Genomic DNA, 15,409 nt, shown 5'->3' with positions numbered 1-15,409 from the left:
TAGGTCTTGGAAGAGAAAAAGCTTATATTTGAACTGAAAATTCCCCAGATTAGGGAATATTGGAACTAGTTATGGATAATGGCTAAATACACACTAATGATTGATGCACAATGAGTGATTTTACTTTGAAATGCTCTCTCTCTCTCAAACACACCCATAAATCTAAATTGTGCTCCAGAACTGGGTAACCTTGTTTTAATAGCCTGTATCAACCCTGTTACTCTGAAAAACTGTTTTACTTATTTCACAGACATTTCACTTTTAGCATAAACTCAGCTGCTTTCTTAGGTAAGGGCAACTACCTACTATGATGGTAGCTTACTATAATCCTAGTGTCATATTTTTAGAAGACTCACAAATGTGCATTTTGTTTGGAATCATTACCATCTGTGAACTAAGCCTTTCCTGAAAGGGCTGGAAATAAACTCCTGGCTCCTTATTCTAGATATAAAAAAATGGGGAAAAAATACATGTTCTTTTTAGATCAGGATTTCTTACCCTTGGCACAATTGATATTTTGGACTATATGCACAGCAGTCAGAAGGGCTGCCCTGTGCATTAAGATACTCCTCCTCTGCCCACTTAGATACCAGTAATACCATCACCACCCCCAGTTGTCTCCAGATTTTGCCAAAGGTCCCCAGTGGCGGTGGGGGGAGGGTATGCAAAGTTATCCCCAGTTAAGAGCCACTGTTCCAGAGATTATTTCTAGCAGCCATAACCAACTGAGAACTATTAGGTGTAAAGCTTCAGACATTCTTGTGTCCGTTCATCATCTTAAGTACTACTTTTAATGAACCTATTTTCTTCCTTATCATTAAGTACAACTCTCATGATTTAGTGGAAATAGGTTTCTATATAACCTCTTCTGATGCAAAGGGATGGTCTTAGATCCCTTAACATACCGTTTTTCCCTGGCTATAAAACGCTCTCTGCACACTTAGGAGAAATAAGAGTATAAAGGGGTTGCTGCTGTACTGGGGAGTATGAAGAGTTTGCTTTGGGATTAATACATTGTATAGAAAAGTTCAGGCACAGTAGCCATGGGCAGTTAGTACATTTTTCTTGAATTCTTAAAAGAAGAGGATGTGGATTATTTTTAATTGCTCAGATTCTCTTCAAGAGAATTGTCTATTAATTTACTTAATTGAACTAATGACTTATTTCCCCGCACAGGTAATTTCCTGTTTAGCTATAGTACGCGAAGACCTGCCACGTAGTGCTATTTCATATAATTCCAAGACACTAGATATTTGAACTTTGAAAGCAGCTATTGGAATTAAGCCAATAACAGCCGGTTTTTGCTATTTTTCTAGGACTAGCTGATATGTGGAGACAACTAAATGCTTCCATATGAATCTTGATACCCACACATAGGATTTAAAGACTGATAGTGGTGGGCATGTGGCAGGAAAACCACCACAAAACTGCCTGTTCCTCAAAGCAGGACCATTGAGGGAGTAGCCTGTGATGCTTTGGAACCATTTCAGTACCACGTGGGAGAACTGGCCTAGGCACAAAAAGGTTTCTTTTCCTTTTACATGGTCTATTGAAATACTAATGAGGTTGATTGGCCCCCAGTTTAAGTCCAGAATAACCTTGAAAATCAGTCCTTAAAATTTAAAAGACTTAGAAGTTTGTTCCAGCAGCACTTGCCCCCTGAGGTACAGTCGGGTGTCCCAGACGGCCGTGTGTCGCTGTTCGTGTGCTGCTGTCTCCCCTGCTCGTGTGTTTTACAGCCAAGATCCATGTGAACTAGTTTGCCAGGCTTCCATTTCTCTAATGGATCAAAGGCAAAGCTAATTACATTTCCCTCTCCTACCCCTTAGTACCGTGTGCTTGATAGTGGGGAAAACACGCTGGATAATTACTATGAAACTGCATCGTCGTAGGGGAAATAACAGGGTTCTGCTGGAGGATTTGTGCCAGGTTCTTGGTCGGGGGTTCAGAGTGAGCCTGAGCCGAGGCGGCTGTGCTCTCCCGTGGGAACAGAGCTGGTGAGAGCCCGGGGACAAGGGCCCAGGGCCTGCTGAGGGCTGAGTGGCTGTGGTTGGCGGTACGGGAGCACTGAGAGGCCAGCGAGGGCAGGTGGTCCGGGGCCTCGTAAACAGTTGGGCTGGCCATCATCACTGAAATTAAACCCACAGACTTAAGGGCTTGGCAGTCCTGTAATCAGGTTTGTAGTTTTGAAAAAAATAATTTGCTACAGTTCAGAGAACGGATTAAAAGGCAAGTAAACCATTTGTTGATGAATTAGGAGATTCCTGGGGTGATAATGCAGGGGAGGGAAATGTTATGGGAACAAGAGTATAGTTTGGAGAGAAAGGATTTTGAAATAAAATTGGCAGGACAGCCATCGATTGGATATTGGAAGTACATGTAATCATACTGCAATACGAGCAGCGTCCACAACAGAGGGTTTCGGGTGCCTGTTCTAGGTAGCACGGGGGCTTGGCTTCCCCGCTCCTGGGCCCCAGGCTCACCCACCGGGGTGCCGTTCCGAGTGCTGTCCGTGAGCTGCCGTCACTTGTGATCACATTTAGGTGGGCGAGGAGGCGTGGTCGTGCCTACAGCTGAGCACTCACTCCCAAGGCATCTGTGACCACAGTAAGCTCAAGCTGAGTTGTGATTTTTTTAAGAGACAAGGGAGGTAGAGGAATTGTGTCACCTTGCACGCCCCGCCAAAACCAACTCAAAATCCGATGCTCCTACCCCTATTACAAGTTGTCAATCACACGGCCACTCCGTCTCTCTGGAGCTTTCCGAACTTATCTTTATCCTCCAGAACTCCCTCAGCCTTTCCAGAGTAACACATTTTGTTACCCACTTTTAACGCTGGCACCCAGGCCCAAGAGCAATGGATCACCTACCTCAAGGTGCCCCCACCTGCCCCGGCCCACACCACTGCCATTTCCAGTGTATTTTTCCAAGCAAAACTACACTAAAAGTGCCAGCAATGTTGGCGTTTTCTCACATATGTACATAGATATGCTTATTCGATATTCCAACCCTATGGTTCCTGCTTTTATCAACTTCATCTTTACTATTCCAGCTGCCCACTCTGAGGGCTACAGCTTAGGTATTTCCATTCAGAGCTACTCGAACTTCACCTCTGATAACCTACTCTGACAATAACTTCCTATCCAGCAAATTCTGTGCTCACCTTTGACCTCAGAGTCCTGCAGTCTATTATCCACCATTTTTTCTCAGCCCATCCTAGCCTTCTGTTTTCCTTCTGGTACTGACCCCCTGGTTGGGTTTAGAAATGGTTTATTCCTCAGATTACTTGTCCTCTTTACTGCATTTAGGGATGCTTACTCTTCCATTCCCTAAAGCTTCCTTTAAGTTTTACACTTAGTTTTCTTCTCCATACCCAATGGCCTACCATTAATCTCAGTTTATCAGTAAAATTAAGGTCATCCCCTCCACCTAAACCCCTCACATCCATTCCCATCTTCACTCATATCCTTCTCTCAGATTGAGTTGTTGCCCTTTAGTTCAAGACCAAACTCTCCCAGAACCCAGCGCTCTCCAGCCTCTCCTGGGTTTTGGTTCATAAAATTGGTTCTTCATTTTTTCCACTTTATTCTCAACACCACTTCGAGTGGGTCCATCTGCTTGGCCCAAAAGTACACTGAAGTCTCATATAAAACAGTTTTTTATATTGCATCTTCCACAAGATGTCCTGTATTTGTAGAGGAGGTTTGCTTTCCCAATTTCTTGCTGTCTTTTCACTTAACGTGTTCTAATCTGGCTTTCCTCCCTCCGTTGGTGATCACAGCAAGCCAATTTTAGTGACTTAAGATGCCAAAATGGCTTTCAGTACTTTTCTTCGTTGAATTCATTGATGCTAATCCTGTTCACTCCCTTCACGAGCCTACCTATTGCCTTGGGTTCTAGGACTCTACTGTCTCCTGGGACTTCCTTGTACCTATGAGGCCACTGCATCTTAGATTCCCTCAATATCGTTCATTAGGGCTTTCAGTCCACTGGGCTCATAAACACAGGTTTCCCCTGCTATAGGAAGTAGGAACTTCATAGGAAGTAGAGCTTCCTATGAAACCTTTCATAAGTCAAAATGGGGTAAAATGAAGATGCAGCTCCCATGAACTGTATGGAAACCTTTGTGAGTGTTCCTAGACCCAAAAATAACCTTTTAGGCTTTTCTGGCACCTTAGTACACATCTTGCTAACAGTTATACAAAGTAAATGGAGATAAAACACAGATGCCCATAGACATAGTTCAAAGCTATGACAGCCTGGGGTGCCGGTGGCTCAGCGGTTGAGCATCTGCCTTGAGCTCACGGCGTGACCCCGGGGTCCTGGGGTTGAGTCCCGCATCAGGCTCCCCATGGGGAGCCTGCTTCTCCCTCTGCCTGTGTCTCTGCCTCTCTTTCTCTCTGTCTCTCTCATGAATAATAATAAAAAAGCTACAGCAGCCTGATGCAGAGATGCTGAGTGTGGTCGCCAGGTAAGGAGTTGGTGGTGCTACTTGCGTGGAGTGTGCACTGCCTCTAGAACTGCTTGCTGTGAAACAGCTGCTGAGGGCTATTTTCATCTCCCCCCCCACCCCCCCACGAAAGCAAAAGTCCTCTCTGGGTTTCTTTTGGTTAGCGAAAACAGGTACTGATGTAGTAAGTCCTTCATAAACGCATAGTGGTGTAACATGAACTTTTGAAAAGTGGGGATACCTATAATAAATACCTCCTAGGTCATCTCATCCTTTTTTCATTGTTTGCATGTTGATTTTAAAATCCATATACTAGGGACGCCTGGGTGGCTCAGTCGGTTAAGCATCTGCCTTCGGCTCAGGTCATGATCCTGGCCCCAGGTCAGCAGGGGAATCTGCTTCTCCCTCGCCCACTATTCCCCTCTTTTGGCTGGCTCGCTCTCTCTCTTTCAAATAAAATCTTTAAAAAAAATCCATATATCCAGGCCATTCCATGCCCCTATACTTCAGACTATTCCATCAAACTATTGCTAGACACCCTGTAAAGGTATCTCAACAGAGCATCTGAAGCTGAACTCAGCATCTTCCCCTGGTTTTTCCTGTCTTTGTGTCCTTGCTGAAGCCACTCCATTTACCCAATGACTCAAAACCTTAGCACACGTCTGGAAGCAGAATAATGTAAAGAACAAGGATTCTGCTGCCAAACATCATCTGGGTTTGAATGTCAACTGAATATTAGTCTGACTTGGGTAAATTACTTAGTCTCGGTTTCCCCATTTATAACATGGAGAAAAAATAGTAGCGACCTCCTAGGATTATTGTGAGGATTAAACAGAAATAGATGTAAAGCACTTAAAACTGCCTGGTACACAGTAAGCGTCATATAATTGTTAGCTCTTGTTAGCATCCTTCCCATTTTATTTCCTAAATATTTCTCAGGCCCATCCCAACTACACTTGACTCAAGACCTCATTTCCTCATCTATTGATTGGACTACAACAAATGCCTCCTAATAAGTACTTTGATGTTCCTCCATTCAGCAAACTAGTTCATTAAGAGCTTTGCCAGGTCCTGCTGACCTGTAACGGCAGGTGAGAGACACTACCTGACATGAAGACATGTGTTGGTTGGCACGACAAAACTGACAAGGAAGCACCGGAACATTCTACTGTAGAAGTAGGTATCGGAGACAGAGGGGATGACAATGGAGGATATGATTCACTCCACAGGGGTGGGGCAGAAAAGGTTCATGGAGAAGATGAAATATCTTGAGAGAAGAGGTATTAGCTCCTTAGAAGAGTGATTTCAAATGGGGATGCATCGTAACCACCGGGGGAGCGCTTATTAAAACAGCGCTGGGCCCTACCCTCCAGAGGTTCAGGGCCAGTAGGTGGGTGTGGGGCCCAATCGTGCATTTCTCATAAGCTCCCAAGTCCTGATGCTGCCTCCCCAGGCCACACTCCAGGAACTACTGTTTTAAGATACCCACGGAGCCTTCGTTCCCAACTCCCCCTTCTACACAATTGCCAAGACAGTGGTCTTGACCATCTCACATCCTTGTAGTACATCCTTCAGTTCCCTTTTGCCTACAGGGCAGGTACAAGCTCCAGATCTGGCTTCTGTCTGCCCCTCTAGCTTTAACATCTGTCACACCCAGGACTAACCTTTATCCTCTGGCAAGTCATATTTGCTTGAGCCTAACACATTGTTCCTTACCTTTGCTCAAGTTCAAAATATGCCTTTGACTGGAATATTTTTTTTCTTCCCTTTCTATGACTGGATGCTATCTTGTAGGCCGAGCCAAGGACTCTAGATGTTTTCCTTGCTGTCAAGTGACAAAGGGGATAATCTAGGGGCCAACTCACATGTTTGGAGCCTGTCCCATTTTCACACATGTATTGTAGTCCAATTTCTTTAAGGAGCACCTATTAACATTGTGCAGGTACTGTTACTCCTCATGCCATTGCCCATGACTGCTGGGTGGGAGACAGTAAAGAGAGGAGCTGACTGGAACAACTGTTCACATATAGGCCTTTATGTAAAACCGAAGACTGCCAGCAACCCAGGCTCACTCTCTACCTAACGTCTCACAACTTGGAGTCCTCTCTGGAGGGCTTGGCTGGCCTAAAAGGATGCCTGTTTTGTCTCGTTGGTGACTTCCTTTATTCTGATGCTCCTTGTTTTCTGTCTTCTAGAAATTTGTCAGAATTTCAAAAATACTTGGATGTTCCTTTTTGCTCTCTATATTGTTTAGACTTTTATTTTACAAATGTTTGCTGTCATTTCAGTAGAATTTTGAAACTGAATAAATAGTATATGACATTTGTCTGCTGTCTTGAAGCTTCTGCTATTTCTTGTTCTTTTCTAATGCATTAATGAGAAACATAACAGTTGTTAAAGGCTCAGGCTGTAAACTTGGGTTCAGATCTGATTCTATTACCACTTGGTTTTGGGACTTTGGCCAAATTATTATTAATATCCTTAGGTCTGTTTCTTCATCAGTAAAACAGAGTTATGTCTATCAGCCTCAAAAGATTGCTAAGAAAGTTAACACACACACGTACACCACCCCCACACACACACCCACGCCATAGAGTATGGTACATATTTAGCATTCAAATATATTCTGAAAAAATACATTTATTCATAAATAAATGGCTGTAGGAGCTGAATAGTCCACTTATAGATTTTCTTTATATTCTATATATTCTATATAACTATTTAGCAAATAGTTGGGCTTTTCCAAAGGGGGATGTTGGGCTTTTCCAAAATAGTTGGGCTTTTCCAAAGGGGGATGGGCTAAATAGTTGGGCTTTTCTTTTCCAAAGAACATTTTACAGCAAATTTTGGGCTTTTCCAAAGGGGGATAGAGGGATGTATGAGAAGAACATTTTACAGCAAATTTTGAGACTGCTAGGATGGCCCAGTATTTGAAGCTATATAAGCATAAATTATTATACTAGAAAATTAAAACAGTGAAACTATGGAGTAGTTATCAGAAATGATAACAAATAGTATCTTAAATGGTGAAACATTAAAACAATTTGATCTAGAGCAAGGTACTAGACTATCAGCATCATATATAGTATTGTGTTAGAGGTTTAAAAAAATGAAACTAAGCAAGAAAAGATAATGAATGCTATTAATTAGAAAATAGAAGAAGGTGGTCCAAGATGGCAAAGGAAGAAGATTCTAAACCCACCTCCTCCCATAGACGCATTGACTCTATACCTACATACAAAAAAAAAAAAAAAAAAAAAAAAAAAAAAAAATTGCTCTGAAAAAGACCTGAAAGCTAACTGAGCAGCTCATTCACATTAGCAAACAGGAAAAGGGGATCACATCAAGGTGGGTATTAGAGGGCTGAGACGTGGTCTCACCATAAACCCCATCCCTGGTGCATTAACCCACAACTGGGAGGAAAATCACAAAGTTGGAACATCTCCCTGAAGAGTGAAGGATTTGTACCCCACGTGAGGCACTCAAACTTTTATCACCTGCACATGAGAGAGGACTCTCAAATACCTGGCTTTAAAAACCAACAGCATACACCTTGATGAGACCCAAAGGAGACAGCAGAGAAATGCCTTTTAAAGGACTAACACATTAAAAAGCTCAGCACAAAAGGAGCCATTTGAAGGGTCCCCAGACATTATTTGAAAGAGATTCATCGGCTAATCTTAAAGCATGATCAGTAGGAGCAGAGAGCTGTTGAGATGCTCTATGGAAAGAAAGGGAAATATTAAGAGTCAGGTTTTTTTTCCCCCTTTATCTCAGGAGGTGTCATCTTCATGATCCACTTCTACTACTATCAACACAGCCAATATATCCTGAGAGAGACTTGCACAAAAACGAATGCCCTGGTTTTTATGGCTATGACCAGAATATGCCACTTGTCACCTGATTCTAAAAGCCAGGGAGTTTAAAATTCAAAATACATAAAGAAAGCATACAGTTCAGCACCAAACACCCAAATAGCTCAAGTGAAGACAAAAATGGGCAGGGGACCTGAATAGGCATTTTTCCAAAGAAGACATTCAGATGGCCAGCAGACACATGAGAAGATGCTCAATGTCACTAATCACCAGGGAACTGTCAATCAAAACCACAATGACTTGTTACTTTATACGTGTCAGGATGGCTAAATGTAAAAAGCACGGGTAATAACAAGCATTGGAAAAGGATGTGGAAAAAAAAGGAACCCTCATGCACTGTTGGTGGCAATGCCAACTGGTGGAGCCACTGCGGAAAATGCTATGGGGGTTCCTCAGAAACTTAAAAATGGAATTACCGTAGGCTTCAGTAATTGAACTATGAGATATTGACCTAGAGGAGATGAAAACGCTAACACCATGAGATAGATGTACCCATATGTTTCTTGTAGCATTATTTACAATAGCCCAGATATGGAAGCAATCCAAGTGTCCAATCATAGATAAATGGATAGAGAAGACATGGTATCTATGCACAATGGCATAGTACACAGCCACAAAAGGGAATGAAATCTTGTCATTTACAACAACATGGATAGACCTAGAGGGTATAAGGAAGGCTAAGTGAAATAAGTCACCCAGAGAACAAACACATTTCACTCAAACGTTACATTTAAGATGAAATAGAAGGACACACAAAGAAAAAAGAGACAGACACACAAAACACAGACTCTTAAATACAAAGAATAGACTGATGGTTGGCAGATGGAGGTAGCAGGAGTGGTGGCGGGAACAGGTGAAAGAGATGAAAAGACTTAAGAATACACTTATCTTGAGCACAGCAAAAGATGTAGGACTGTTCGATCATCGCTGAAACTAACATAATAGCACACATTAATTGTACTTCAATAAAAAAAGGAAAATCTGGAGGAGAAAAAAACCGTTACAATAGCGTATTCACCAAAAACAAAAATCCAAGTAGTACCCACACAGTTCAAACTTGTGTAAGGGTCCACTGAAGGGTATCAGCACACTGAAGAAAGTCCTCAAACCACAAAGGGACAGAGCAAGGGAGAAAGAAAGGAACAGAGGCATTATGAAAACAGCCAGAAAATAATAACAAAATAGGTGATAAGCACATACCTCTTGATAATTACTTGAAATGTAAGTGGACTGAATGCTCCAATGAAAAAACACAGAGTAGCTGGATGACTGGCAAAACCAGACCCATCTGCCTGTGGCCCAAAAGAGACCCTCTTCAGATATAAGGACACGCAGACTGAATGTTAATGGAGGCAGAAATATATTCCATGCAAATGGAAACCAAAAGAAACCTGAGGGAGCGATACTTCTATCAGACAAAATAGACCTGAACGGGGAGGCTGTAACAAGAGACAATGAAGCACATTATATATAGGAAAGGGGTCAACCTACCAAGAAGACATGATGATGTTTGTAAATATTTGTGCACCCAATAAAGGGGCACCTGCATATGTGACGCCAATATAAAAAGGGCCAAAGGGAGAAACAGAGTATAGAACGGCAGCAGGGGACACTAGTATCTCACTTACATCAAGGGATAGGTCATCCATCAGAAAATCAATAGGAAAACACATCAGCCTTAAATGACACAGTAGGCTGGATGGACTTTGTGGATATATGTACGACACCTCATCCCAGAGCAGCAGGGCACACATTTGCTCAGAAGCACGATGAATATCCTTGTAGATGGATCTTATGTTGGCTCACCACACAATCCTCCATACTTTTAAGAAGACTGAGATCATATCAAGCATGTTTTCCAACCACAATCTCAGGACATTTGACATCAAGTACAAGAAGGAAACTGGGATATTTGCAACTACATGGAGATTAAATTGCATGCTCCTGAGCCACCAATGGGTCAAGGAAGAAATTTGAGAAGAAAAACTAAACAAAGCAAAACAAAACCTTGTGACAAGTTTCAGTATGGATTGGCATCGTACTGAGATGGATGGGGCACAGATGAAGCACTTCTGGGAGGGAAACTTGTAGCAACATGGGCTTACCTCAGGAAATCAAGAAAATCTCAAACAGACAAGGAAAGTTTATAGCACCTCAAGGGGCTAGAAAGAGAAGAACAGAAATGAATCCCAAAGTCAAGTGAAGGAAGGAAATAACAAAGATCCCCATGGAAATAAAAGAAATGGAGTTTAACAAGGCAATAGGAAAGATCAATGAAATTGAGAGCTGGTTCTTTGAAAACAAATGAAAGGGACACATCCTTTAGCCAGACCCACCAGGAAAAAAAAGAGAGGGGCCTCAAAATCAGAAATGAAAGGGGAGATGTTCCAACTGATACCACAGAAATGTGAAGGATCACGAGACTCCTACAAGTAATTATTTTAGAAAATGGGGGGACACCATGAAAATGGATAAGTTCCTGGAAACTGATAGCCTCCCAAGACCACATCCTCAAGAAATAGAATATTAGAATGGACCAAGTACCAGTATCAGCTTCCACCCAGTAAAAATCCAGGATTGGACAGCTTGGCTGGTCAATTCTACACACTTTGCTCAAAGAAAGCAAATGCCAATCCTTCTCACACTTGTCCCCACACAGACAAGGGGTGAGGACACTTTCAAACCACTTTATGAGGCCAGCATCACCATGATAGCAACACCAGGGCACCCCTACAGAGGAAAATAGACCCCAGCTTCCTCAGTGAACAGAGCTGTAACAATTGCCAACAAAATATTGGCAAAGCAAACTCAACAATACATCACAACAGTTGTGCGCCACAATCCATGGGGATTTCTTCCTCTGATGCCGGGTCGGTTGAATAGCCATAAGTCAGCAAATGTGATGCATCGCAAAAGTCATATGCTCCCCTCAGCAGATTCAGACAAAGCACTTGGCAGCGGGCTGCCACATCTGGGTGTAGCCAACTCTCTCAACCAGCTGGGTGGAGAGGGAATGTACGTACGAACATGGCCAAGGCCAGACATGGCGATGCCAGCAAGGATGTCATACTCAAAAGCACAAAGTACAATGTTTTTCCTGTAAGAGAAGGAGCAGGACTTGGATGCCCACGTTCTTGCCACTTTTATTGACATAATGGTGGAAGTCCCAGCCACAGCATTTAGGTGAGGAAAAGAAGGAAAATGTATCTGAATCAGAAAGGGAGAAGGAGCCTGTCCTTGTTCACAGGTGTTATGATTTAATTTCATTAAAGAAACTTGGTTCTGGAGATGCTCCACTCCACACACAGGGTACCCTCCAGATTTTGCCAAAACACAGAACTAGGAAACAGGTTCAGGCCAGTTACGGGATACAAACTCAATACACAAAAATTCTGTTGCATTTCCATATGCTGACCGTGAACCATTGGAGAAATAAGGAAAATAATCCCATTTACAAGTGCATTGGGAAGAATACAATATTTTGGAATGAATGTGTCCCAGGCAGTGAAAGCCTTGTTTATGGAAAACCATAGCATGTTAACGCAGGGAAGTGATGACAACGTAAACCCCTGGAAAGATACCCCTTGCTTGTGGATTGGAAGAGTTAGTGTGTTTTAAAATGTCCACGCTGCCCAAAGTCATACAGAGGTTCCATACAATCCCTATCCGAATTCCAACGGTGTTTTTCACTGAAGGAGAACAAAGAACCCTAAAATTTTTCTGGAGGTGGAAGGAAGACTTGGACAGGTGCAGTGTTGTTGACAAGGAAGGAACCACAATTCTGGAACTCAAACTATATTATACTTCTAAGGTGATCAAACAGTATGGCACTGATGCAAAACTAGACTGTGGTTCAGTAGGACAGAGCAGAGAACCCAGATAAACCCACACTTACAGGGCCCATTAATCTGACAGGAGGCAAGAATGCACAATGGGGAAAAGACCATGTTGATGGCCAAACTAGACAGCTACTTACAAGAGAATGGAAATGCGCTGCTTTCTTACACCATATACAAAGTTTAAATGGAGTAGACAGGTTAATGTAAGTCTTGGAACCAGGAAAATCCTAGAAATATTGATAGAGGAAATGATGGTAGAGTAGGAGGATGTTGATCTCACCTCCACCCAAGGACAAACTGATGCAGCAGTTTGAAAAGCAGCTGGAGTATACAGAAGGCGACTTACTGATCAATTTAGGATGTATGCTAGAGGGGCAGGAATTTTCAAGATGGTATCTAGGACTGGATGTTCTTGTGGGTACCATTTTCCTTCCTTCCCGGTTGCCTAGCCAGACAGATGCTTACTAGAGCAAGTTCTGGCACTATCTACACCGCTGGCACTGCTTGCCCCACCAGGTATTTCCCTATGGACCCAAGTCACTCACAGGGCCAGGTGGTCCTCCACTGTGGCTCCTGCTCTACCACACTAGCTGGAAACATCTGTTGGGACCAGTGTTCTCCCAGAGTGACTTCTGCCCTGCCAGACTTGGCAGGCAGTCCTTGCAGAGCCCGGCACCCAGTTAGGTCAACTCCTACCCTGGGGATAGAAGAAGAGCTGGCCATGTCTGCCAGCGGGCCTGCTGTAGCTATAGCTGGGTTTCTCACTTGGCTGCTCTGGGGCAAGCCTTGTTCATCAGTGCTCCCAGAGGAGTTGCGGCCTGGCCACAACGAGAGGGCCCATGTAGCCCACACAGGAGGCACCTTTGGGATTCTTGGTTCTGGTGACCCGGGGGGATTATGCTCCTAAGCACCACAGGATATCTTTTATATAAGCCCACTACTTTTAGGTTCAGGAGACATAGCTGTCCTACCCAATATACAGTAGCAAACAAGATTCAGACAAAATGAGGAGACAAAAGAATATGAGTCAAATAAAGGAACATGACACATCCTCAGTAAAAGAGCTAAACTAAATGTAGGTAAGCAATCAACCTGGTGAAGAGTTCGAAACAGTGGTCTTAAAGATACCCACTGAAATGAAGAAGAGTGGGTGAACTTAGTGAGAACTTCGACAAAAGATCAAAAATATAAAAGTGAACCAGTCATAGCTGAAGAATACAATAACTGAAAAGAAAAACAAACTGGAGGGAATCGACAGCAGATTAAAGAATGCAGCATGGGGTGCCTGGGTGGCTCAGTCGGGTAAGTGCCTAACTTTAGCTCAGGTCATGATCCCAGGGTCCTGGAATCCAGCCCCATGTTGGGCTCTCTGCTCAGCAGGGAGTCTGCTGCTCTCTCTCCTCTGCCTCTGCCTCCCCCGTCCGCCCCCCCCTCCCCGGCCTGTATTCTCTCATGCTCTCTTTCTTAAATAAATAAAATCTTGAAAAAAAAAAAAAGGAATGCAGAAGGATGGATCAACTATGGAAAGCAGGATAGTGGAAAGAAACCAACCTGAACTGCAAAAATAAAGTGAATTTTTAAAGAAAGTTTGGGAAAGGTTAAGGTTTCTTTGTGGCAACATGAAGCAACTACATTATAATAGTTCCTACGGAAGAGAGGCAAAAGGATAAAAAAAAAAAAAACACAACTTATTTGAAACCATATAATCTGACAACTTCCTTAACCAAGAAGGAACTAGACATCCAGTTTCAGCATATACAGAGAGCCCCAACCAAGATGAACCCAGTGATGTCCACACACAATAATAATTATTATACTCATAATAATTAAAATGGCAAAAATTAAAGATAAAGAGAATCGTAAAAGCAGCAAGCAAAAGAAAAGCCAACTGTTACATACAAGGGAAACACTGCAAGGCCATCAGATGATTTTTCAGCAGAAAGTTTGCAGGCCAGTAGGAGAGGTGGGCTGGGCAGAATGGAGCAACTGGAAGCACCATCTGGGGAAGTGGTGGCAGACATGGGGGACTTGCAGCTCGGCCCCCCATTGGAGCAAGCCCACGGGGCATTTGCCCCTTCATGGATCCACTCTGGGCTGGTGCATGCTGATCATGGAGGCCCAGGCCACCTCCAACATGGCCTGTTCTTGAAAACATGAGTCGGATTTATAGCCCTAGTTCTTCTGGGGCTCCCTATGCAAATGCCAAAGGAATTGCTTATCCAGCTGATTTCTCCCTTTCTATGCAGCCACCACTCCTGCTTGCTCCCCCAACATGTATTTTGGAGCAAATCCTAACTTTCAAACAGGTTAAACTCCTGGCACACCCTGCAAAGCATCCAGTCCCTCCACCAGCAGGGTAGCGCCACCGTACTCCCACTCCTGGAGCCCTTGCTGGCCACTGTGTGCCCTGTATGTAAGTGCCTATGCCCAGCAGAGCTCCTATGTGCAACAGGCACATAGGATACACAGCTCCTGTGCACAGTTGACCCTCATGTCATCACCACACCACAGTGGGGCAGCCCAACGACATGCCAGTGATGATGTACCCTGCTCCCATCCCTCCAGCTAGAGGCAATGGCATCAGCATGGGCATGGTGGCTATAACCACTACGGCCATGTCAGTAGGTACCCTGCTGACCAACTACTCCTCAGCTCCTGTTGCATGCCACCCAGCCGCTGTGCCCACATATTGGGCCCTAGGAATGCCCACCTCCAGTTAAGTGTCCCTTCAGTGGTGATTACCCTACTGCAGCCACATCACAGAGGTTCCACAGCTGGTGCCTCAGGCCTGGCACCTCCAACCTGGACTTCTTAATGCTCTTGACACGTAGCTAAACACTACGATGGCCCGGCCCAGCACATCTCAGCACCGTTAGTCTCCAGCTAACTCTGTGGGTTAGTCTTTAAGCAAATCCTGTTTCGTGGACTTCCTGGCAATTTTTTAATTTAACTGTTATGCTTAAAAGGGAGCCTTAAGCTATTCTGAATCATATCTAGTGAATGTTTTTAGAAAAACAAACACAAAACCAGAACTTGCTCAATCTACCTGCAAGGACAGATGAGAAACCATCAAATGCAAAATCCAAAGGAATGGAAAAGCATTTTACAAGTTATATCACTAATGCACTGTTGTAACAGATGTAGAGTCTCATATTTATAAGCATTAAAGTGAAAAAAAAAATCAAACACTTTGCAGACCAGAGGTAAGTGGCAGGATATATTCTAAAGGCTGAAAGGAAAAACCT

At 43.5% G+C, this 15,409-nt stretch overlaps 1 pseudogene; it reads left to right on the top strand.

Annotated features, from left to right (window-relative positions):
• Nucleotides 1-14,317: 14,317 nt before the first annotated feature.
• Nucleotides 14,318-14,884, top strand: LOC121491785 (annotated as a pseudogene).
• Nucleotides 14,885-15,409: the final 525 nt, after the last annotated feature.

The sequence above is a fragment of the Vulpes lagopus genome, chromosome 5, assembly GCF_018345385.1.
Source record: "Vulpes lagopus strain Blue_001 chromosome 5, ASM1834538v1, whole genome shotgun sequence".
In the NCBI taxonomy this organism is placed as follows: Eukaryota; Metazoa; Chordata; class Mammalia; order Carnivora; family Canidae; genus Vulpes; species Vulpes lagopus.
The sequence above is the reverse complement of the archived record's forward strand: the minus strand, read 5'-3'. Positions and strand labels throughout refer to the sequence as shown.